At 35.7% G+C, this 24,993-nt stretch overlaps 1 protein-coding gene across 1 annotated transcript in view; it reads right to left on the reverse strand.

Moving 5' to 3' along the window:
* Positions 1 to 24,993, reverse strand: part of PMFBP1 (polyamine modulated factor 1 binding protein 1) — a 509,524-nt gene that overhangs the window by 465,282 nt on the left and 19,249 nt on the right. The window contains exon 2 of the mRNA XM_084959706.1: positions 17,690 to 17,734. The gene's annotated coding sequence lies outside the window, so the exon portion shown is untranslated. The remainder of the gene's footprint in view (positions 1 to 17,689; positions 17,735 to 24,993) is intronic.

A 24,993-nucleotide genomic window follows, 5' to 3' on the forward strand; every position in this document is an offset into this window, starting at 1 on the left:
GAAGTAAAGGAGAAAGATTGGATAGCAACTGGAGGGTGGCTCAAGGTCAAGGACAAACTTTGCATTATCTTGTTTGTTTAATTGAGAAGTCTCAAACACACATATATACAGAGTATAAGTTAACAAAGAAGCTAAAGGGGAAAAGAGGGAAAAACTGCTAAAGTGAATCACTAAGAAGGACAAAAGAGAATGAAAGCACATCTTTAGACAGGAAGAAGAGGTAAGGGTATATAAATACTGGGGAGTAATAAGGGGGCTACCAGAAGATAATGGAGCTCCTTCCTGAATGCCTTTACTTGCTTGGTGATGAAAGAGACACAAGCTAAAAGGTAATACGTAAATAGAAACCCTGAGGACAGTGAGAAAGAATTGTTGAAAGAGTAAGAGGAAAGCTGAATTGGAAACAGAACTGCTACACAATACTAGGGGTCCAAATGAGGTTAAATCCAAAAATCTAAACTAAGTATAGCAGTCCCCAAGACTATGTGATTTTTTTTTCCCTCCAGCAAAAGAGGATAAAAGGGTGGGTAAAAGTTAAATAAAAATGGAAATGGAGAAGAGAGAAATGAGATATACATATGCAAAAAATTCATTTAAACTGTATACTGCAAATTTGTTCATACAACGGTAAGTTATACCTTAATATAAATGCTATTTTTTTTTTTAAAAAAGAACTCTATGTCTCAGTTCAAGTACCCCATCCATCCCACCCCTAAATAAAAAGGCAAAAAAAGTACCTCTAAAACAACATCTATTTAAAAATAACAGGTATGGGGGGGGCAACAAAGAGACTGGAAATGAAAACAAAAACCTGGGAAAAGACCCTCATTCCCCTCAAATGCTTGTTTTTAATCTGAAGTAAATTACAGACCACCAAGTATAGTCTGGCTTGGATATTGAGCACCAGTTCCCACACGAAAATTGTTATTGTTGGCTTTAGCACTTTAATCCAAAAAGGAGACAAATTCTGCTCATGTTTGAATAACCCTTGCCAACAAATTGATCCCATAGCAGCAGGGTTGCAAGGAGTAGTTTCAAAGATTGAAGGGAAACATAATTGGGGAAAAATTCAGTAAATATATTTCCTCCTACTTAGAACCTAGGACAGATTTCTTTAAAAAGAAAAAGGCTTTTAATCTTTCCTCTTTTTCCAAAAGCAGCCCAAAAGGGCATTAGAGAACATCTGTAATTTACATAGAAGGAAGCAGTGCCAAAGAAATACAGATTCCACAGCTGTTAACCCAGGGGACAACTCAAATCAAGCAAATCTCTAAATAAGGTCTGCAAGGCAGATGCTCTGCTAGAGGGCAGCTAACTTCCAAAACCAGGAGTATGGAGTGGGCACTTTGGAATACTAATCTGCCTTTATGGAAAGCTACCTTTTGCCTTTATATGGGAAAACCAGAACAAGTCATAATCCCTGTCCCAATTAAGATCTACCCAAAGAAGACTAGAAATTTTGCTTGGATACACCTAGCACATGAACGTAAGTGGGACTTTCCTTGTCATTTCAATATTTATCTTCTTCATCTACTCAAAATTACATGTTGGTTTAACAATGTCACCAGAATGTTAAAAAAAAAAAGCTCCCAAACTGTACAAAGTCAAAAGTTAATAAACTTTCAGAAACTCTCTAACGGGCCATAGAACAGACTCCCTGGATTTAAATCCAGCTTCTCCATTTCCTGTGTTGCTTGGGCAAGTTACTTTACATTTAAGAGCCTCAGTTTCCTATCTGTAAAGTGAAGATAATATCACCTATTCATATAGCTGTAAGGATTAATTAGTCAGTACATCAATATATAGAGATACCCAGAAATATTCCACATACATGCAAATTTTCCATAAGTCTTTAGCTCCTCTTAAGTCCCTACCTTATCAATTTGCAGCAAGCCTATCTCTTTACTATGACTTCTAAAATTTGCAGGGCACCAAGCATTAATTCCTGTAGCTTATACTCTGAGAATGCCTGACAGGCAGAAAAGAATCTCAAGCTATGTTATAGTGAATCTGCTCACCTACTCACAATAAATAGCTAGCAAATACTAATGACTCCATTGTAAAAACAGATACATTTAGACTTGTGATCTGAAGGTTTAAGACTCAATGTACCAACCCAAATTCCCTTGGCTAGCAGCCCTTTTCCATATAATATCTGTGTTTACTGTAATGACTGACTGCCTCTTGCGGAAACGGTCAATATCCTGCATACACAGCATCTGGAAGGATTAAGCAGAACACTAGGGAATTTAAAGATATAATGAAGTGAAAATTAAGAAGGAAACAGAAAGAAAGAGGTATTCTAAATCCCTAGAAAAGTTTTAGGAAGCTTTTATACTTCCCCCTTTTTTGTTAGACTAATATTAAATAGAGTTCTGTCCCTTTAACTGTCAAATGGCTTTCCAGCTTACAAGTAATCTTTCTCCACAGAGGAGTCTTTTAAAAGTTATAAATAAAATATCCCAAATATTTTCTTTTTCCCACAGATGAGAACATTAGAACACTGACATTTTAATCTGTTCTGTACAAGAATGAGTTGTGTCAACACAGTGCTCCCAGCTACAGCACTGAAAAAAACAAGTTTAATTAAAGACAGAGAAGAAACCACACATGCAGCCTCAGCCATTGAGATACAATGAAGAGTGTCATCTTCATAGTCAGTTCTCTATGAACAATCTTTTTGTCAGTCTCAGGAGGAAAAAAAAAAGACAGCAAAGTAAAAGTGTGATGCTATAAAGGAAAAACATGGTGGTGTCAATATTCAGACAGAGAACTAAAAAATAGTATTTATGTAGTACTAACTGCCAGAGTATGAATCACTACTCCTAACATCATAAAACATCTTTGGATATAAATAGATTCCTATTAACCACATATATGTTGTACAAGATAGAGCTGAAGCACAAAAAGGGAAAGAAGCTTAGCCAAGATCACAAAGTAATGGTTTAGCAAAGATAAATAATGCTTTTACTGGATTTATTCAAGAATATTGGTTATATTCTTTCCTCAAATTCTAATTTGAAGAAAAAAGTACCACTATCATGTACTAGCTTCCAAAATTAAGCACAGCTCTAACTATATTCTAATAATAGTTTACTTGCCCATCTCCTGCTCTTCTGTTCAGGCCCCAATCACCAGAGAGGCAGTATGGCACTGGGAAAATGAAACAGGGCAGATGTGCCCAGGTTTCAGCCTCAGCTCTACCGCTTTCCAGCTCAGTAACTTTGGGGCAAGTTACCTGTTTGAGATTCTTTTACCTAATCTATAAAATAGGGATAATAGCAACTAATCGATGATATTAGGCTAAGGATTCAATGAGATAATATAGGTAAGGTATCCAGTTCATTTCTTGGCATATACAGGTGGTGCTCCATGAATAATATTAAGTTTTGATTTTTACAACAGTGACCACTTGTTGATGGCATGTTATCATACTCTCCAGATTAATAGATATTTCTTATGACTACAATTGCTCTTACCTTACAGCCCTACTCACCTTATTGGGAATGTTTAGTATTAGCTATAAGTACCTATTGGTACTATATATATATAAACTTGGCTTTTTCTGCAGCACAGGATTACAGAATGGTTTTCAGTATGGGCTCTATCAGCACTGCCCTCTGTAATGGATTACATTTCAACCTTGGCATTGATATTTAATAGTGTAAAACCTCTGTCAAGTTACTTAACTTACCAATGTCTCAATTTTCTCATGTGCAAAATGGAGACATAAAAATATTTTTTATTTTTAGGGCTGCTGTGAAGATTAAATACATTAAATATACCTAAAGCTAGTAGAATAATGCTAGCCCAAGTATGAGCTTGAAAAACATTTGCTCACATTATTATGCTCCAACATACATGACCAGACATAGTTCCCAGTGCTACACAGCAGGATCTCATTGCTAATCCATTCCAAAGGCAAGAGTCTGCATCTAGTAACCCCAAGGGCTCCATCCATCCCACTCCCTCCCTGTACCCCTTGGCAACCACAAATCTATCCTACAAGTCCATGATTTTCTTCTCTGTGGAAAGGTTCATTTGTGCTGTATATTAGATTCTAGATATAACTGTAAACCAGCTATAATGGAAAAAAATAAAAATCATATTAAAAAAAAGAAAGAAAAAATTTGCTATTACCAGATAAATATATATACACAATGAATATTATTTAATGTTTACTATAATAGTATTAAATATTTCTCAGAATTTATGATATAAAGTTGTCAGGAGAGGGAGTGGGATAAATATCATAAGAATATTAGGAACATGTATAAAGGGAAATATTAAAAAATAAAAATAGAAAGTAGTGAATAAGAATTAATACAAAGAAAGAATCTAGGCTTTACAGAGGGCACCAAACTTAAATGAGTTAACTATGTAATGAAATGGTAAATAATACAACACATAAAACTGCCATATTTTAACTAGGGTCAGCAGTATGGAAAAGACAGTAGGAAGCTTCAGACAGATGATGAAAGAAATACAGGTTGTTTGAAAATAGTAAAAGACATGAGCAAAGGTATGAGAGGAATAGCAAAGGCCCATTTGGAGGCCCATAACCTGATTTGTCTCCCTGGAACGGAGGGTTCATGTAAATACTTGACCAGTGCTGTCAATTACTTTCCCTCCGAGCTTGGCATGCACACAAATGGTGCTCATTACATATCAATGCAAAAGACAGAATGAACTCCAACAGCAACCAGTCTAAAATGCTAGATTAGGCAGAGCTTCCCAGTAAATATACCAAGGCATAGTGCTGTGCTCAGATTAGGTGACAGCTGTACTGAAAGGGTGACTCAGCCCTTAGAATCCAAAACCTCCACTCATAAGATGGCTTGCTTACTACCCTAATCATACCACGCCATAAAAAGTTGTGAAACAATTTTTTTTTCATTTATACTGATTTTTATTTTTTCAATTATAGCTGGTTTACAGTGGTCTGTCAATTTTCTACTGTACAGAAAGGTGACCCAGTTACATATACATGTATACATTCTTTTTTCTCACATTATCATGCTCCATCATAAGTGACTAGATATAGTTCCCAGTGCTATACAGCAGGATCTCATTGCTTATCCACCCCAAAGGCAATAGACTGCATCTATTAACCCCATATTCCCAGCCCATCCCACTCCCTTCCCCTCCCTCTTGGCAACTGCAAGTCTGTTCTCCATGTCCATGATTTTCTTTTCTGTGGAAAGGTTCATTTGCATCATGCATTAGATTCCAGATATAAGTGATGTCATATGGTATTTATCTTTCTCCTTCTGACTTACTTCACTTAGTATGAGAATCTCTAGTTCCATCCATGTTGCTGCAAATGGCATTATTTTGTTCTTTTTGATGGCTGAGTAGTATTCCACTGTGTGTGTGTGTGTGTGTGTGTGTGTGTGTGTGTGTGTGTGTGTGTATAGCACATCTTCTTAATCCAATCATCTGGAGATAGACATTTGGGTTGTTTCCATGTCTTGGCTATTGTGAATAGTGCTGCAATGAACATGCGGGTGCATGTGTCTTTTTCAAGGTAAATTTTGTCCAGATATATGCCCGAGAGTGGGATTGCTGGGTCATATGGTAGTTCTATGTATAATTTTCTGAGGTACCTCCATACTGTCTTCCATAGTGGTTGTAATTTACATTCTCACCAATAATGTAGGAGGGTTCCCTTTTCTCCACACCCTCTCCAGCATTTAGTATTTGTAGACTTATTAATGGTGGCCATTCTGACTAGTGTGAGGTGATACCTCATGGTAGTTTTGATTTGCATTTCTCTAATAATCAGTAATGTTGAGCATTTTTTCAATGTGCTTGTTGGCCAACTGTATATGTTCTTTGGAGAAATGTTGGAAACAATGAGTTTAAAATATGGCTATTAGGGGAGTTCCTGCTGTGGAGCAATGGATCGGCAGCATTTTGGGAACACTGGGACATGGGTTTGATTCCCGACTGGACAGAGTGGATTGAGGATCCAGTGTCGCCACAGGTGAGGCTTGGGTCATGACTGCAGCTCGCATCCAATCCCTGGCCTGGTAACTCCATATGCCTCAGCCAAAAAAGAAAAAAAAAATATATGTATATAATGTATATATGTTCAGATATTAGGAAATATCCAATGGGACAAAGATAAAGAAGACTTCATAGACGAGGATATACTGTACAACAGTCATTGCCTAGTTTAGTGGTACAGTGGAAAATTAATTCAGGAGGGAAAGACAAGTAGCAAAAAGAAACACTCAAAAACTCTTGCAATAGGCAAGGTCCAAAAAAAAAAAAAAAACCTAAATTAGGGTAGCAACAAAAGAGATGAACTCAAAACAGGTTGTCAAAGAGTAACTACTAAGAACTCAATTTAGTTCAGTTCTATAAACATTTACTGCTGCCTAGTATGTGTCAGCCATTTCCCAGGCATTAAGGATTTAAAAAATACTGAAGAAACAATTCCAGTCATTAGAAATTTTTTTTTAGTTATAAAAACAGAATTCCAGGTTTTCCTTAATGCATTCTATTTCACATTAGCTCTAAGAAGAATGGGAATATTAAAAGGAGTTACAAATTTCACTATAAGCCAAAGCTGGTTTTAATTTATCCATTAGTTTCCAAAAGTAAGTCTTTTTCAGTTAAAAGGCACAAGATCAGGAGCCAAAGGGCTATGGACAGAACTCTGTGGACTAGTCATCTAAACACAATAGCTGTACCAGTAGTTTTTAATATATTTCATCTGAATGAGGGTTAGAATGCATGCTATTGGCAAATTCCTTCTAGTCTTTAAGAGATGATAATAACAACTCTCATTTATTAGGGGCTCACTATATATCAAGCATTGTGCCATTTTACATACATTATCTCATTTTATCCTCCAAATATCCCCAAAGGGTAGGTATTATTTTTCCTGCTTTATTCACAAAAGTCAAGGCTTAAAATATTAAGATACCTGTACAGGGTTACCCAGCTAATAAAAATGGCAGGGCCAGAATTCAACCAAGGCCCATTTCTCAAGTCTGTATTCTTATTAAATGCATTTTAATAAATAAGTCATTCAAAAAAGGGCTTTGAGGAGTTCTCTTGTGGTGCAGCAGGTTAAGGATCCAGTGTTGTCACCATCGTGGCTTGGGTCACTGCTGTGGTGTGGGTTGAATCCCTGGGCCAGGAACTTCGACATGTAAGGGGCATGGCCAAAAATGGGAAAAAGAAAAAAGAGAACGCTTTAAGGAAGGCACCTGAGATACAAAGGAAGAAGAGCCACTGAGGCAAACATGGGCAATGCCCATTTGTGCGGATTCTAGAAAAAGGTGTGCTTGCCCAAGGCTTACTGAGTAGATACATGTTACAAGAACTCTAGAAATCTGTCTTAGTTTTTCATTGGTACTACAACCAATTACCATAAATTTAGTGGCTTAAAACACACATTTTAAATGATTTTTATTTTTTCCATTATAGTTGGTTTACAGTGGTCTGTCAACTTCTCCTGGATAGCAAAGTGACCCAGTCATATATGTTCTTTTTTTCACATTATCCTCCATCACGTTCCATCATAAGTGACCAGATATAGTTCCTACTGCTATACAGCAGGATCTCATTGCTTATCCACCCGAAAGGCAATAGTTTGCATCTATTAACCACAGACTCCCAGTCCACCGCACTCCCTCCTCTTCCCCCTTGGCAACCACGAGTCTGTTCTCCATGTCCATGATTTTCTTTTCTGTGGAAAGGTTCATTTGCATCGTGTATTAGATTCCAGATATAAGTGATATCATATGGTATTTGTCTTTCTTCTTCTGACTTACTTCACTTAGTATCAGAGTCTCTAGTTCCATCCATGTTGCTGCAAATGGCATTATTTTGTTCTTTTTGATGGCTGAGTAGTATTCCATTGTGTATATATACCACATCTTCCTAATCCAATCATCTGTCAATGGACATTTGGGTTGTTTCCATGTCTTGGCTATTGTGAATAGTGCTGCAATGAACACAGGGGTGCATGTATCTTTTTCAAGGAAAATTTTGTCCAGATATATGCCCAGGTATGGGATTGCTGGATCATATAGTAGTTCTACATTTAATTTTCTGAGGTACCTCCATACTGTTTTCCATAGTGGTTATATCAATTTACATTCCCACCAGTGGCGTAGGAGGGTATCCTTTTCTCCACACCCTCTCCAGCATTTGTTATTTGTTGACTTGTTAATGATGATCATTCTGACAGGTGTGAGGTGGTGACTTATGATAGTTTTGATTTGCATTTCTCTAATAATCAGTGATGTTGAGCATTCTTTCATGTGTCTGTTGGACATTTGTATATCTTCTTTGGAGAAATGTCTATTCAGATCTTTTGCCCATTTTTCAATTGGGTTGTTGGTTTTTTTGCTGTTGAGTTGTATTAAGTTGTTTGTAATATTTTGGAGATTAAGCCCTTTTTGGTTACATCATTTGTGACTATTTTCTCCCATTCTGTAGGTTGTTTTTTTTTTGTTTGTTTTGTTTTTGTTTTTAATGGTTTCATTGGTTGTGAAAAGCTTTTCAGTTTGATTAGGTCCCACTGGTTTATTTTTATTTCTATTACTTTGGAAGACTGGCCTAAGAAAACATTTGTATGGTTGATGTCAGAGATTGTTTTGCCTATGTTCTCTTCTAGGGGTTTGATGGTGTCTTGTCTTATGTTTAATTCTTTAAGCCATTTTGAGCTTGTTTTTGTGCATGATGTGAGGGTGCGTTCCAGTTTCACTGATTTACATGCAGCTGTCCAGTTTTCCCAGCAACACTTCCTGAAAAGATTGTCTTTTTCCCATTTTATATTTTTGCCTCCTTTGTCGAAAATTAATTGACCATAGGTGTCTGGATTTATTTCTGGGTTCCCTATTCTGTTCCATTGGTCTGTATGTCTGTTTTGGAACCACTACTGTCTTGATTACTGTTGCTTTGTAATATTGCCTGAAGTTTGAGAGAGTTATGCCTCCTGCTTGGTTTTTGTTACTCAGGGCTGCTTGGCAATTCTGGATCTTTTATGGTTCCATAAAAATGTTTGGTTGTTTGTTCTATTTCTGTGAAAAATGTCATGGGTAATTTGATAGGGATTGCATTGAACCTGTAGATTGCTCTGGGTAGTATGGCCATTTTAATGGTATTAATTATTCCAACCCAAGAGCATGGAATATCTTTCCATTTCTTTGAATCCTCTTTAATTTCCTTGATTAATGTTCCATAGTTCTCAGGATATAAGTCTTTCACCTCCTTGGTCAGGTTTATTCCTAGGTATTTAATTTTGGGGGGGTGTGATTTTAAAAGGTACTGTGTTTTTGTATTCCCTTTCTAATATTTCATTGTAGGCACACAGAAACACAACCAGTTTCTGAATATTAATCTTGTATCTTGCTACTCTGCTACATTCTTGATCAGTTCATGTAGTTTTTATGTGGAGTCCTTAGGGTGTTCTATATACATTATCATGTCATCTGCATAGAGTGACAATTTTACCTCTTCTCTTCCACTTTGGATACCTTTTATTTCTTTTGTTTGTCTGACTGCTGTGCCTAGGAATTCCAACACTGTGGTAAATAAAAGTGGTGAGAGTAGGCATCCTTGTCTTGTTCCAGATTTTAGTGGGAAGGCTTTCAGCTTTTCTCCATTGAGTTTTTATTTGCTGTGGGTTTGCCATAAATGGCTTTCATTATGTTAAGCTATGTTCCCTCTATACCCACTTTGGCAAGAGTTTTGATCATGAATGGATGTTGGACTTTGTCAAATGCTTTTTCTGCATCTATTGAGATGGTCATGTAGCTTTTGACTTTGCTTTTGTTAGTGTGCTGTAAGACGTTGATTGATTTGCATATGTTGAACCATCCTTGTGAACCTGGGATGAATCCCACTTGGTTGTGGTATATGATCTTTTTTATATGATGTTGGATTCAGCTGGCTAAAATTTTGTTGAGAATTTTTGCCTTTACATTCATCAAAGATATCGGCCTATAATTTTCTGTTTTGGTAGTATCTTTGTCTGGTTTTGGTATTAGGGTGATGGAAAACACAAATTTATTATTGTACAGTTTTATAAATCAGAAGTCTGACATTGGTCTTTCAGGTCTAAGATCAAGGTGTCAGCAGAGCTGTATTCCCTTTGGAAAACACAGATAAGAATCTATTTCCTTGCCACTTTCAGCTGCTAGAGGGCACCAGCATTCCCTGGCACATTGCCCTCTGCCACATCTTCAAAGCCAACAATGGTGTGTTGAGCTCTTCCCATACTGACACCTCTCTTGTTCTTTCATAACCCCATTACCATTTCACCACAAGAGGGTTCTGCAATTATAAGGAAACAGGTTGGACGGGTCTAGATAATCCACCATAATCTTCCCATCTCAACAACTTTAACTTAATCATATCTGCAAAGTCTTCTTTGTTCTATAATGTTAACAGGTTGTGAGGATTACGACAAAGTTATCCTTTGGATGGGGGGACATTACTCTGGCTACCACAGTGTGACTATAAGAGTCATGCCACACAATGTTTGAACCATGTAACTAGACTTCTTACTTTGATTCTATATGTGCAAGGCAACGTACTGATAACACTTTAGCTTTTCTTATAGGAAGAGAGTGTGCTGTTCAGGGGATACTGTAACCCATGCACTGGGTAAATATTTTACATTATATTGAAGAACTTGCTTTATGAGTTACACATTAGTATCTTGTGAGGGCTGTCAGAATGAATCAGAATCTCTTAGTCCAAAAACTCTAGGACTTAGACAAAATCAATATTCTCTGAATCTTTAAGTTAAAGATCAGAGCCAGGGCTAAGGGTGGTGTGTATTTAATAGGTCTATATCTATGATAAAAACAACCACTGGAAAACATGTTTATGAAGCTATATATAACCAGATATATTTAAGAATGCACTTATATGTTACTCTCTTTGATTTACAAGACTTATAGCAACAAAGAGAACACTCGTGGTTTCCTGATCATAACTGTGTAATCAATCAAATTGTGTGAACTAGAATGTCCTTGGAAGAAAGCAGGGAATTTCAAATCGACAACTTTTAAAACGTGGATCACATGGATAGTCTAGGGCTAGGGTACTGAGGGAGAATAGGGAGTGACTGCTAATGAGTATGGGGTTTCCTTTTGGGAAAATAAATTGTTCGAAAATTGATTGTGGTGGTAGTTACGCAACTCTGTAACAATAACAAAAAAAATCACAGCACTATACATCTTAAAGGAATGAACTGTGTGGTATTGAATCATATCTCAATAAAGTTGGTTAAACTTGGGTAACAAAGAGAAATAATGAGAAGAGGATCTGATTAAATACTAACTTGAAATGGGGCAGAGGGCGTCTTATGCAATTTATGCTATGATCTCAGTGAAGATCTGTCTTTAATCTATCTACCACTTTCTTCCTTGTTCTTTTCTTTACTCCAGGTTTTTACAGATTGTGTTCTTGGAAAAGTCACAACTTTCTTCCTCTTTCCTTTTCTGTTTTTTAATTTACTAATCAATTAGTATACATACACAACATATACAATGAATTTATTCCAAAATTACAAATAATATAGAATGTGATTCTAATGTTAACTCTTTACTAAAGAATAAGGAGGGATGAGGGAAGCATTCCCATCCGGGTCCTGTTTTAGATGTTCATGCTTTGTCATCCTTATTCTGTATTGTGTATCGAGTCTCCTTTTGCCCTAAATCAATCCATGTGCCCTAAAAGCCTGTGTAAAATTCATGCCTTCCTATATCAAGAACCTCATATTAAATTCAAAGAATCTTTGCTCTGTTTTATGGTTGTAACTACTATAGTACTTAATAATGATTCTACTAATCTGTTCAATGTTATCAAATGACCTCTCTGTACTTCTTTTTACCTGCATCCTCTTTCTCAGTGATATCCCCTTTATCTAAATATTACAGCAGACGAAAAACTGCAGGTCAAAGGTCACTAGCTGGTTATGCTTACAAAGTAGGAAGTCAAGCAAGGTTTTTCATGAAGCTTTCTTGTAGTTGATATGAAAACAATCAACTAAATGCCCCTTTGAATACTTTTCTGAAACCCGATATATTGAAGTTGCAGTTTATTTAAATTAATAAAATACCATTATGCAAGCCCATAAACAGGGGTTAGTTCAACCATGAGATAAAATATTTCCTTCATATGAGCTGAGAAAAAATGGTTTAGTTACTTTTCTACATGAGCATTCTAAGAGATCACTCTCCATTCTCAGAATAACAGAAATAACTGAAGTTGCAACCCTAATCCTTGGATATAACTGTGTTTATATATACTGGGTTATCCACCAAACCACAAGCCTATCACACTTTGTTGTATGATTTCATGCAATACAATTTATTTTCATATGGTATACCTAGTTGCATATGCACAAGAACTTGATGTTCCAAGATATATATATATATATATCAATATAGATATTATCAATATATATATACATACATATATGAGATATATCTAAGAATGCATATATATATATATCTCCACACTGTAGTGTAGTATTAATATAATCTCCTTTCTCTTAAATATGAACAATGACCTTCTCAACTAATATACCATAAATTTCAGTTCCTGATGCAAAACTGCCTTTGTCAAATAGCTTATATTATTCATTTTTCCATGATTCTGCAAAAAGTACTGCATTTGAAACTGTATACTTCTGAATGTTGTTATAACTTACAAAGCAATTCACAACACATTTGTAAGTTTGTCAAGATTGTGTTGTTCTTGTTTTAATGTACACAGAAATTCAAGTCCATATTCCAGGGATCCTTTCAGACAATCAAAAGCTGAAATTTTCAGCAGGCAGCTGTAGCTCATTAGATCTGCCATGGACCGTGAAAGCCACTTGCCAATAGTGTCAAAAGACTATTACTCATTTCAATCTCACCAAAGAGGACAGTTCTTTCTTTGACAAAACATCAGTGGGAAAAAAAATGAGTTTGAGACTGTGACTGGAACAGCTCAGCATACACAGATGGAAATTCAATAAAGAAACTAAAGCCAAACAGAGATAGCAGAAATATGTTCTAGTTTTCACCTTCAGAGACCAGAGCTTCCACCTACATTGCAAAGGAAAACAAAAATATCCCTAGCAAAAACAATGCATTTATAGCATGCATAATAATCACACCATCTGACCCAACAGAACTGTCAGTTTGAATGGCAAATTCTCTGCATATGATTGAGTTTTATAATCTCAGGAGCTCCAAACAGAGAAACTTAAGAGGCCAATCAAATCAGCTTTGGATGTCAGTCACTGTCCAAGCAATGAAGTTAATCAGAAAGATCAGGATCACACTCAGAAATTGTCTAAATCCTTGACACAGAGACAACTAAGGGAACTACTGACATTTAAAATTCTGTAAAATTTAACTGAATATTGCCATATTGTCTATGCAGAAGATAAAAATGTAACTATCTGGATAATTTGTACAAAATTTAAGTAGTCTTGCTCTTCAGACAGTTTTAAATCTAGATAAATAAATACTCAACTAAAATTTAGCTGGGTAAATAAAGCATGATGTTCAGTTCAGAAGTTAACAGGAAGAGGGATTCCAGGCTGCAAATTATGTTCAATTTCTTGATCAAGGTGCTAGCAGCTACATAGGTATCATCAGGTTATAAAAAGTCATTAAGCTGTATACGTACAATATGTGAATCTTTGTGTTCAAGGTATCTTTGTGATCAGGAAACATCATGTCCTCTAGTCAATTGCCCCATGAATTTAGTCTCTAAAAAAAGCTATAGTATCAAATCCCTATTTGATCAGTATCATCCCTGCTTTACACTTACTTGTTTTTCAGCTTTTCAAGCTAAACTGTTTAAGGATAGACTCAAGTTAGAAATATTAGAGCAACGGAACATGTTTCATTACATTTGAGTCTATTATCTCATAATATAGTGTATAACAATGAGAACTGTTTTTAAAGACTTAGGAAAGCATTTTTTAAACAGTCTCAGTAATCATGCTGCTTTATTTCTGAAAAGATCTACCAAACCATGATTCATGTATAATATTCTTTAACAGTCACAAAGTACTTTGTGAAAAAGATGTAAGATTAAGTACAATACTTCGGTAAGAGGAAGCTCCAAATATTTGATATCAATGATAGCGACAAATTAAGAGATGTAATAAGACACCATCATAAGTATTCAAGAAATATCATGATGAGGAAAAAAATGAGACAAAGATATGAGTTCAAATTTTGCAAAATACTGTTAAAAGATACATCTATCTTTCAGTTCACTGTAAGAGTATAAGAGATGCAAAAGTCTAAAAGTGAGAGTCAATTCCTTAAAATTATATGTCAGCTTATTATTTTTATAAGGTAGAATCTTAGCTCACCTCAGCTTAGTCTACTATATCCACAGCTAAGACCCCTCCCCTTATTATGAGCCAAGTGTTATACAAATGTGGTATTAAAGAAGCAAGAGATGAGAAAAAAAAAAAAAAGAGTATGGTTTTAACATCGAAAATTCACATGTATAATTTTATACATACACAAAAATCTCAAAATTATGACAGTTAGCATATGAGGCTAAGACAAGTAGTTACTGGCTACATTCGTTAAAAAAAAAAAAAAAAGTTATACCCTATGTTTGTTCTCAGACTAACTATCCAAAAGGCAGAGAAAGTAATTTTATTGGTTGTTACTTGTTACTGTTTATAATACAGCAACAATTTTAAATCATATTCCATGAAAGGAGTAGTCTTCTTCCAAAAAGAACATTTACATTACCCGCTATAGCTTTAAATTACTACAATGGGTCACAATTCTGAGAAAGAAACTGGTTAAATTTTGTCTTAACCTTTAGTTCAAATAAGCTTTTAAATGCCTAATATTAATGTCTATGCAATGCTCAGTGTTTCAACATGAGTTATACTTTTTAAAATGTATTTTTAGCAAATGGACAGCAAAGAGTATTCAACTCAAAGTTCATTTCAGTTCCTCCATAACATTAACCAAGGTTTCAGTGGAATACTCTGCTTAGGTTTAAGTTAGTAGCCTAATATTTTCAAATAATCAAAAGTTGAATTAACTATCAATTCAGGGAGTTCCCTTCGTGGCTCAGTGGTTAACGAACCCGACTAGGATCCACCAGGATGCGAGTTCGAATCCTGGCCTTGCTTAGTGGGTTAAGGATCCAGCATTGCCTTTAGCTGTGGTGTAGGTCACAGACGTGGCTCAGATCCTGCATTGCTGTGGCTGTGGGGTAGGCCAGCAGCTGTAGCTCCAATTCGACCCCTAGCCCGGGAACTTCCATATGCCGTGGGGGAAGCCCTAAAAAGCAAAAAAAGCAAACAAAGAAACTATCAGTTCAGACATAAGAAGCTGCCATTGCTATATGTCAGAAACAGCCAGATCTTGGCAATTTCATGTGGTTTAATCTAATAAGAGTTTTTAGACAATTCAAACTCTATAAAAAAGCAAATATACACACACAAAAATGGTTTACATAATGTGAAAAGACATGTAAAAAAATGTTTCCATAGGAAACAACTAAAACCAAAGGTATACAGAGAAATAAAGATAGTGGACATTATGAGAAAGGGAAAAAAATCAGGTAGTTCAACAGGTTACTAAAATCCAGGTAGTGATCAATAAATCGACTTCTGCTTCACCTTTTATGAAGAGGCTGTACTTAGCAAATCACTGTGTAAGCTGCCCCAGTAACAGCACCTCTGCTATCAAGTTTACTTGCAATGATTCCAACAAAGAAATTAATTTCTCATGACAAGAAAAGGTTATCTGAAACAGGGAAAACACAAGAGACTAAGGTTTCTGCTAATAAAACAGACAAATATCGGTCTAGGCACTGAATTCAGAGCTGTTTTAGCCTCTGCAAATGCCTTGTTACTCCCCACTCAATCATGTGTGCAGTTAAGAGACACACACATACATGTATAAGTAGATACATACTTGCCTGTAACCTGTTTTTGCAAAGTTCCTAGTTTTAGCACTTTAAGTTCCATGATCTACAAACCCAAGCCTAGGCAAACTGGGATGACCCTAATCTCCAGCTTCCAATCCATGCACATGCATCTCTTTGTGTGCATATTAACCCCTACATGCTCACCCCATCCCCATTCCAAACTTCAAAGAATGTTTTCCTATAACTTCAAAGGAATTTATTAACTCTTCAGAAAATAAGTAATGTTATAAAATTATCCAAAAGTTATTACATGTTTTATGACTGTATCAGTAAAATATATAACTAAGTAGTGATCAAAACTGAGAACTTGGAAACTGTCATTTACCAAAAGTCATCAAACCTAATATTTTCCTAAAAAATTTCATGTTTCATTTGTAAGCATTATCAATGATAACCTGATTATAATTATCCTCCAGTTTGTAAATAAAATCTCTGCAGTACTGTATAGATTCAAATCTCAGCTTTACCACTTACTAACTGTAGCTCTAAAAGAAATTGCTAACTCATCAATTTTCTATCTCCTAATATGTAAAATGGGAATAATAATCACACCTATATCATAGGGCTTTCATGAATAGTAAATGATGCAATGTATATAAAATGCTTAGTACAATACAATAGCAAAAAATTAACTCTCAATAAAAATTACGTAGAACTATAATTTCTATTAGTATTATTGGTAAAAACTTTCAAGTGCTTTAAAGGTAACAGTCCCCTTTCCCTATCTTCTTTGATATAAATATTTTCTATGAAAAACAATATATATCCTTTTATAATATTAAGCTTTCCTTCTAACTGTAAAGACTAAAAGAATCTTCAATAGTTTAAAAGAAAGAGTATCTTTATACTAAGATTAATTACTTCTTTATATGGAATTTCTTCCAATTATTGAACTTCAATACTGGATATAAGAGTGCAAATAAAGAATAAAAATCAGATCTCCTTGTCCCCTAACTTTAATAAAATATAACATTTAATGGGATAAAATACATGTGGTAAAATTCTTATCTGTGCTAAAAAACAAGCATAAACATTATAAAAAAACAAGTATAAACACTAAATCTAAATAGAGTCAAATTAAATTTTAGAGTTTGAGGAAATCTTTAAAATCATCCAAACCGATGACAGCATTTTAAAAATAAGACCCCAAATAGGGAATTCCCATCGTGGCTCAGTGGTTACCAAATCTGACTAGGAACCATGAGGTTGCGCGTTCAATCCCTGGCCTTGCTCAGTGGGTTAAGGATCTGGCGTTTTCGTGAGCTGTGGTGTAGATGGCAGATGTGGCTCGGATCCTGCATTTCTATGGCTCTGGTGTAGGCTGGCAGTTGTACCTCCGATTAGACCCCTAGCCTGGGAACCTCAATATGCCGCAGGTGTGGCCCTTTAGAAAATACAAAAAGACAAAAAGTCAAAAAAAAAAAAAAAAAAAGACCCCAAATAGGTGATTTGTCCCAATGTTATATAGCCAGAATCAGAGATAGCACAAGAATTCAATTCTCTTCATACCTATTCTAATTATGTAATATTTAACATGATTCTTTCTAAATCACAAGTGAAAAATCATGAGACAAATTCTTATCCCAAAATTTCTAATAAAAACTATCTTCAAATACACAAAGATAATGAAGAGGCGGTGTAATGAGAAGGACAAAGGAAAAATAATGAGTACTATATAGTAGAAAATACACTCTGAAGTCTAACAGAGGCAGTCATTCCTTCCCTCTGTCATGAGTGAAGTACTTACTCTATCTGAGCTTCAGGTTCCTCATCTATAAAATGGGAATACCACCTAGAACAAAAAAAATAACATATAAAAAGGGTTAGAATAGCACAACAGTTGGGAGTCACACTACCAATCTTTGAATCCTAACTTCACAACTTACTCATTGCTTGAACAATTACCTAACTTCTTTGAGCCATGGAAAGTACTATAGCACAGAACATGACAAAACTGCAACAAGGTTTAGTTTTATAGTATATATAAAACACCTGGTACTTAGTGAGCAGTGAATAACAAAAAAGCCGATACCACCACCAAAACACCTGCTTTTACAAGTAAAACAGATAACAAAGTCAGCATACTTTACAAAAACTAATGCCATCTACCTTAAAATATGCCCATGCATGCAAAGTTCTTTAGATTGTGATTAAATACCAAATTTTACAAGTACAAAACTTGGAGCTCCCATCGTGGCGCAGAGGAAGCAAATCCGACTAGGAACCATGAGGTTGCGGGTTCAATCCCTGGCCTCGTTCAGTAGGTTAAGGATCCAGTGTTGCCTTGAGCTGTGGTGTAGGTTGCAGACGCAGCTCAGATCCCGAGTTGCTGTGGCTGTGGCGTTGGCTGGCTCCAGTTAGACCCCTAGCCTGGGAACCTCCATGTGCTGCAGGTGTGGCTCTAAAAAACAAAAAATAAATAAAAGTATAAAACTTAAAATCTAACAAGTAAATAATTATTCTATACTGACATATTTAAGAAAATTGGGGTTTTCAGCACTCATTTCACAAATCAGAAAAATATGATATGTCAGAAGTTAGGTACTACTAGAAGTATTACAAAGAATGAAATAAAGCTAAAATTATAGCATTAGTACATTAGAAAATCTGTAGACAACCAACTGTGTATAGAAGAAACTGTCAACTTTGGACAACTGTGTCTATTATGATATGGTTTTCATAAACTCCTAATCAAAAATATAATAAAAGAAAAAGAAACAGGAGAAAAACACATTCAACGTATCACCATTTAAGAAAACCAATTCCCAGGTGATTAGAAAAGATCCATCTCTGAACTGGGTGGAGAGGCATGATTCCTAAATCCAAAGGGAAATTAAAACCACAAAGTTTAAACAAAACAGCATGAAAAAAAATCAATACCTCACAAAATAAAAAGGAATAATTTAGTTTTCAGCTTTCTTTTTACAAAAATTCTATTTTTAGATAAGATACAGTGGTTTAAGATGCTATCATGTCTTTAAGCTCCATTTGGTAGGGAAATACCTGTCTCCTACTTTTTAAAGGTAAATAGGAGGGTTTGTATTTAAGTTACAATGTAGAATACTTCAGAGTAACCTCATGCCAAAATGGCACATTTCTGAGGGATGCAAAGGTATTCAATAAAAAGCTTTTAAAGGCATATTTTTAAACTTGCAGCAGGAAAGCTTTTCTGTGTCAAGACAGTAATTCTTTTAACAGCATTGATCAAAATGTCATTCTTTTATGAGTGTACAATACCTTTTAATGGCATACAACAAGCCATTAGGGTTATACACCTCTGTATAGCAGACAGCTTACTGGAAAAAAGGGAACACTGGCCAAGATACAGTCAGTAGGTTTTATAGTTCTAACAAGGAATCTTTTTTCCCCCTAGCTGCTTCATTCTCAAGTCCACAACTGAAATTATCCAAAGATTAAGTGTAAGCTCTCTCCACTTCTGTAATTTAGAAGCATTTTCACAGAGGCCTAAACTGCAAGGTCTAAACTATATCTTTGTAGCTATAAGGTGGCCTTGGAAAGAGCCTCTCACCAAGGGCCAGTGAGAAATTATTCATGAAGATTAGAAAAGAATGATGGTTTTATTTACCTTGCTACTTTCTGGAGAAAGAAGAAAGTAAATCTTAAGAAATGTTATGGGATATTCACTTTTCCTATTTATTTACAAAGCAAAATACTAAAGGAACATTAAAATATCTCTCTTCATCAATTAACATTGATTAGGTAATCTTTCATAGAAGGAAACTATTTAAAAGTCATCTTAAAACAAGTCCTTGTCTTTGTGGTATTCATGCTTTAAGAAAGATAATATATATTCTGAAACTACTTGTAAAACTTAATCATGAGTATACAATTTCACAAAAAAACTTCTATCAATTTACCAAATTTCTAACCATTTGGAGAGTTAAGGGATGAGACAAAAATAGAAAGGGAGACTACTTCTGCTTTTCATGTTAAATCTCTACCTATTTTCCACTAGCAAAGGAAATATGACCTGAGACAAGAAAATTCTTAGAATTAGAGAAATATCCCAGATATTTTGATTGTAGCCTAAATCTCTACCTTCAGAAAACTATTTAAGGGCTTCATAGAGTCTAAAGAATGTTAGCAATAATTACAATTCTGCATGAAAAAGTACAACTTAACTTTACAGACAACAGACACATTTCATAAACCTTTCCCTAAAAGTAAATTTTAAAAAGTAAAAGAATCTGTCTCCTTTTAAAGGTGTGAATATGGGTATGTGGGTGCACAGTGGGAAGAAAATGGTAAGAGAAAAAAAGTTCCTACAAATGGCTTTCCAAATTTCATCATCAAACACAAACTTGTTTTAAGGCAATGTAGAGAACGAAGAGTATCTGCACTGAATCCATCACTGAAAACAAATAAAAATGTGAGGTAATATATAGAAAAATTTCTTAAAATCACCTCGGTTGATAAAATACAAAATCTAAGTCAAAGTGGAAATTCAGAGAAGTTAAGTGGATTGCTGAATCTGCTTTTGTCCATTCTGACAAGAGTTAAAACTTACAGATCTTGTTTGGACTAAAAGATGGAAAATAAACACAATTACCCCTAAGAGTCTAAAAGAAGGCTCTCATTCCAAGAAGGTGGACATGCAAAGGGCTGCCCCTCAAGGTAAAAGTGATCCAAGGGTCTGGGCTTAAGGGACTATAAGAATAGGCATCTTAGAAATGAGCAAAACAGGGAAAAACATGAAGCCACAAGTTGTAAACATAATCTAGCACTCAAGTAAATATACATGCCAAATTGACATCACCCGAATGGGTCCAAAAAATAAAAAATAATTATGCAGGAGTTCCCATCATGGAGCAGCAGAAACGAATCCAACTAGGAACCATGAGGTTGTAGGTTTGATCCCTGGCCTTGCTCACTGGGTTAAGGATCCGGCGTTGCCATGAGCTGTAGTGTAGGGTCGCAGACACAGCTTGGATCTGGCATTGCTGAGGCTGTGGTGTAGGCCAGCAGCTGTAGCTCCGATTTGACCCCTAGCCTGGGAACCTCCATATGACGTGGGTATGGCCCTAAAAAGACAAAAAAAGACCAAAAAAAAAAAAAGTTATGCAATTAGTCACATTCCAAGAAGCCAGACTGCAACAAATACAAATGTTATCTGATAGAACTACTGAAATGATTAAAAATCTCATAATTCTCATCTACAGAATAACTAAGAGACAAAGACTACCATAAACTTCAAATACATGTAAGTAGAGAAATGAATGCTAAAAGCCAGAAAGCATTTCTGAAGCCCATGTTAGAGAAAGAGAGCCACTATGTAGATAAAAGGAGAGAGAAGCAGAGGCTTAGGGGTGACAAAATACAGATAAAATAAGCACTAGCAAGTGGGGAAACCCTAAAAATAGATCTAAAACCTGTTAGATCAGACCATTAATTACTAAGGAATCCTAAAGGAATAGGCTTACAATTGCAAGAAATAGAAGAGAAGTATACTGATATACTGTCTCTATTTTAAAAAATTTATTAATTAAGCAAAACAACTCTACAATGTATTAGAGAAACTCATCTAAAATAAAGTGATTCAAAAAGTAAAAATACAGGAGTTCCCATTGTGGCACAGTGGAAACAAATCCTGCTAGTATCCATGATGATACAGGTTGGATCCCTGGCCTTGCTCAGTGGTTTGGGGACCCAGCATTGCAGTGAGCTGTGGTGTAGGTCATGGCTACCCTCATTGCTATGGCTGTGGCTGTGGTACAGGAGGACAGTTAGCTCCAGTTCTGACCCCTAGCCTGGGAACTTCCATATGACAAAGGTACGGCCCTAAACAGCAAAAAAAAAAGTAAAAATAAAAGGGACAAATGTAGTCAAGGAAAACAACAGGAAAGTAGGTGCTGCAGTTCTGATATTAATCATGTTAGAACTGAGGCCAAAAAGACTTAACATACCAAAAAAAGAACATTTCTTTTAAAAACCAATTCAAAATAAATATGTAATAATTATGATTATCTATGTACCAAATTGCACAGCAAGTACCATGATAAAATAGAATCAAGGAGCAATAAAGATGCAAAAATGAAAGAAAACAAACAGAAGACATCAACATATCAAACTAGATACAAGTGTACAAAAAAGGACATGAAATATATAAACTAAACAAGCTATATCATTATCTAGGTCTTTAAACTCCCATAATAAATAATTTCCTCTTTCAGTACACGTAAAACATTCAAAGACTGACCAAATGTATTAAGTTTTAAAGAAAGCTTCTATATGTTCCATAAAGAAGAAAAAATATAAACAATATTCTGGATGTCCCGTCATGGCTCAGTGGTTAACGAATCCGACTAGGAACCATGAAGTTGCGGGTTCGATCCCTCGCCTTGCTCAGTGGGTTAAAGATCCGGCGCTGCTGGGAGCTGTGGTGTAGGTTGCAGATGTGGCTCAGATCCCATGTTGCTGTGGCTCTGATGTAGGCCGGTGGTTACAGCTCTAATTAGACTCCTAGCCTGCGAGCCTCCATGTGCCATGGGAGCAGCCCTAGAAATGGCAAAAAGACAAAAAAAAAAAAAAATTCTGATCACATAATAAAAGTAGAAATTAACAACAAAATAAAAGTTATTTCACCCAGTAGTTTTAAAGCTTTCTACCAAAGTCTTTATATGTCTATAAAATGACATGAAGAAGAACATTCATTGCTGCTTGAATAATGATAGCCAAACACTGAAAACAACCTCAATGTGTATAAGAAGAAATAAACAAATTGTAGTATATTCATACAATGGAATATTACATAGTAATGAGAAAGAATAAAAGATGGCTATAGAAATGGTGTTTTAAGTAAAATAAATAAGACACAAAGTAACACATACTTTTGGCAGTGGGGAGCTGTGCTCATGGAGCACAGAAGTTCCCAGGCCAGGGACTGAACCCATGTCAGAGCAGTGACCTGAATCATACATGTGACAACTCCCCACCCAACTGCTAGGCCATGAGGGAACTCCAGTAATACCTACTTTTAAATGAGCTAAGTGATGTTAGAGCACTTAGGGGGAAAAAAAAAGCATTCAAAATGGAAAATAAGTAAAATTATCTTGGTTCACAGATGATTGATCTTTTATGTAGAAGACTCTAAAGATTCCACAATAATAATTTCTGAACTAATAAATGGAATCAGCAAAGGAGCAAGTCAACAATCAAAAATCCATTGTATTTCTATAAACTAACAATGAATGATCTGAGAAGGAAATTATGAAAGCAATTTCATTTATAATATCATCAAAATGCATAAAATATTTAGCAATTAACCAAGAAGTTGAAAGACTTCTTTTTTTTTTTTGTCTTTTTGCCATTTCTTGGGCCGCTCCTGTGGCATATGGAGGTTCCCAGGCTAGGGGTCCAATCGGAGCTGTAGCCGCCAGCCTATGCCAGAGCCACAGCAACGCAGGATCCGAGCCATGTCTGCAACCTACACCACAGCTCACAGCAACGCTGGATCCTTAACCCACTAAGCAAGGCGAGGGATAGAACCCTCATGGTTCCTAGTCGCATTCGTTAACCACTGCGCCATGACGGGAACTCCTGAAAGACTTCTATAATGAAAACACAAAACATTGCTGAAAGAAATTAAAGAAAATAAAAATAAATGGAAACACATCCCATGTTCATTGAATAGAATTATTGCTGTTGAGATATCAATACTACCCAAAGTGATTTACAGATTCATTGTAATGATACTTTTTGCAGAAAAAGAAATACTCAACTTAAACATAAGGAAATTTAAGCGACCCTGAACAGCCAAAATAATCTTGAAAAAGGGGAACAAAGCTGGAAAACTTCTATGTCCTGATTTTAAAATATACTACAAAGCTATAGTAATCAAAACAGTGTGATACTGGCATAAAGACAGACCTATAGATTAGTGAAATAGAATAAAGAGCCCAGAAATAAATCTTCACAAATATGTGTGGCCAAATGATATTTAACAAGGGTCCAAAGACTATTCAATGGGAAAAGGGTGGGAAAGCTGGATAACTGGATATCTACACACAAAAGAATGAAATTGATCCCTTACCTAACACCAAATTAATTCAATATGGATCAAAGACCTAAAATATAAGACTTTTAGAAGAAAACACTGAGCAAAAGCTTCATGACATTAGAGTAGGCAATGATTTCTTGGATATGACATCAAAGGCACTGGTAACAAAAGAAAAAGTATACATATTGGACTTTATAAAAATTTTTAAATTTTATACATGAAAAGACACTAATCATAGAGTAAAAGGGCAATCCACAAAATGTGAAAAAATATTTGAAATCATTTATCTGATAAAAGATTAATATCCAGAACACAGAATTTCTAAAACTCAACATCAAAGGAAAAAACAATCTGATACAAAAATAGGCAAAGATAGCTCCCACTGTGGCAGAATACATTGGCAGCATCTTGGGATTGCTGGGATGCAGGTTCAATTCCCGACCCCAGCACAATGGGTTAAGGATCCAGTTGCTGCAGCTGCAGCTTAGTCCGCAGCTGAAGCTCAGGTCTGATCCTTGGCCCAGGAACTCCGTATGTTACAGGGCGGCCAGAAAAAAAAAGGTGGGGGGGCTTGAATAGATATTTCTCCAGAGATGTATAAAACACCCAATAAACACATGAAAAGATGCTTAACATCACTACCATTTGGGAAATGGAAGTCAAAACTATCATAAGATACCATCTCACATCCAATAGGATGGCTACTATAAAAAAATCCAACTCAAAAAACCCAGAAAATAATGAATGTTGGCAAGGATGTGGAGAAATTAGAATTCTTTTGCATTCTTGATAGAAATATAAAGTGGTACAGCTGCTATGGAAATGAGTACAGCCATTCCCTTAGAAATTAAAAACATGGGAATCCCTATTGTGGCTCAGTAGGTTAAGAAGGATGAGGATGGAGGTTAGATCCCTGGCCTCAATCAGTAGGTTAAGGATCCAGTGTTGCCACAAGCTGCAGTGTAGGTTGCAGATGTGGTTCAAATCTTACCTTGCTGTGGCTGTGGTGTAGGCTGGCAGCTGCAGCTCCAAAT

This window comes from Sus scrofa, chromosome 6 (assembly GCF_054392235.1).
Source record: "Sus scrofa isolate SSC_HxYL_T2T_F1_AM1 chromosome 6, Sscrofa_HxYL_maternal_Yorkshire_Landrace_v2.0, whole genome shotgun sequence".
NCBI lineage: Eukaryota > Metazoa > Chordata > Mammalia > Artiodactyla > Suidae > Sus > Sus scrofa.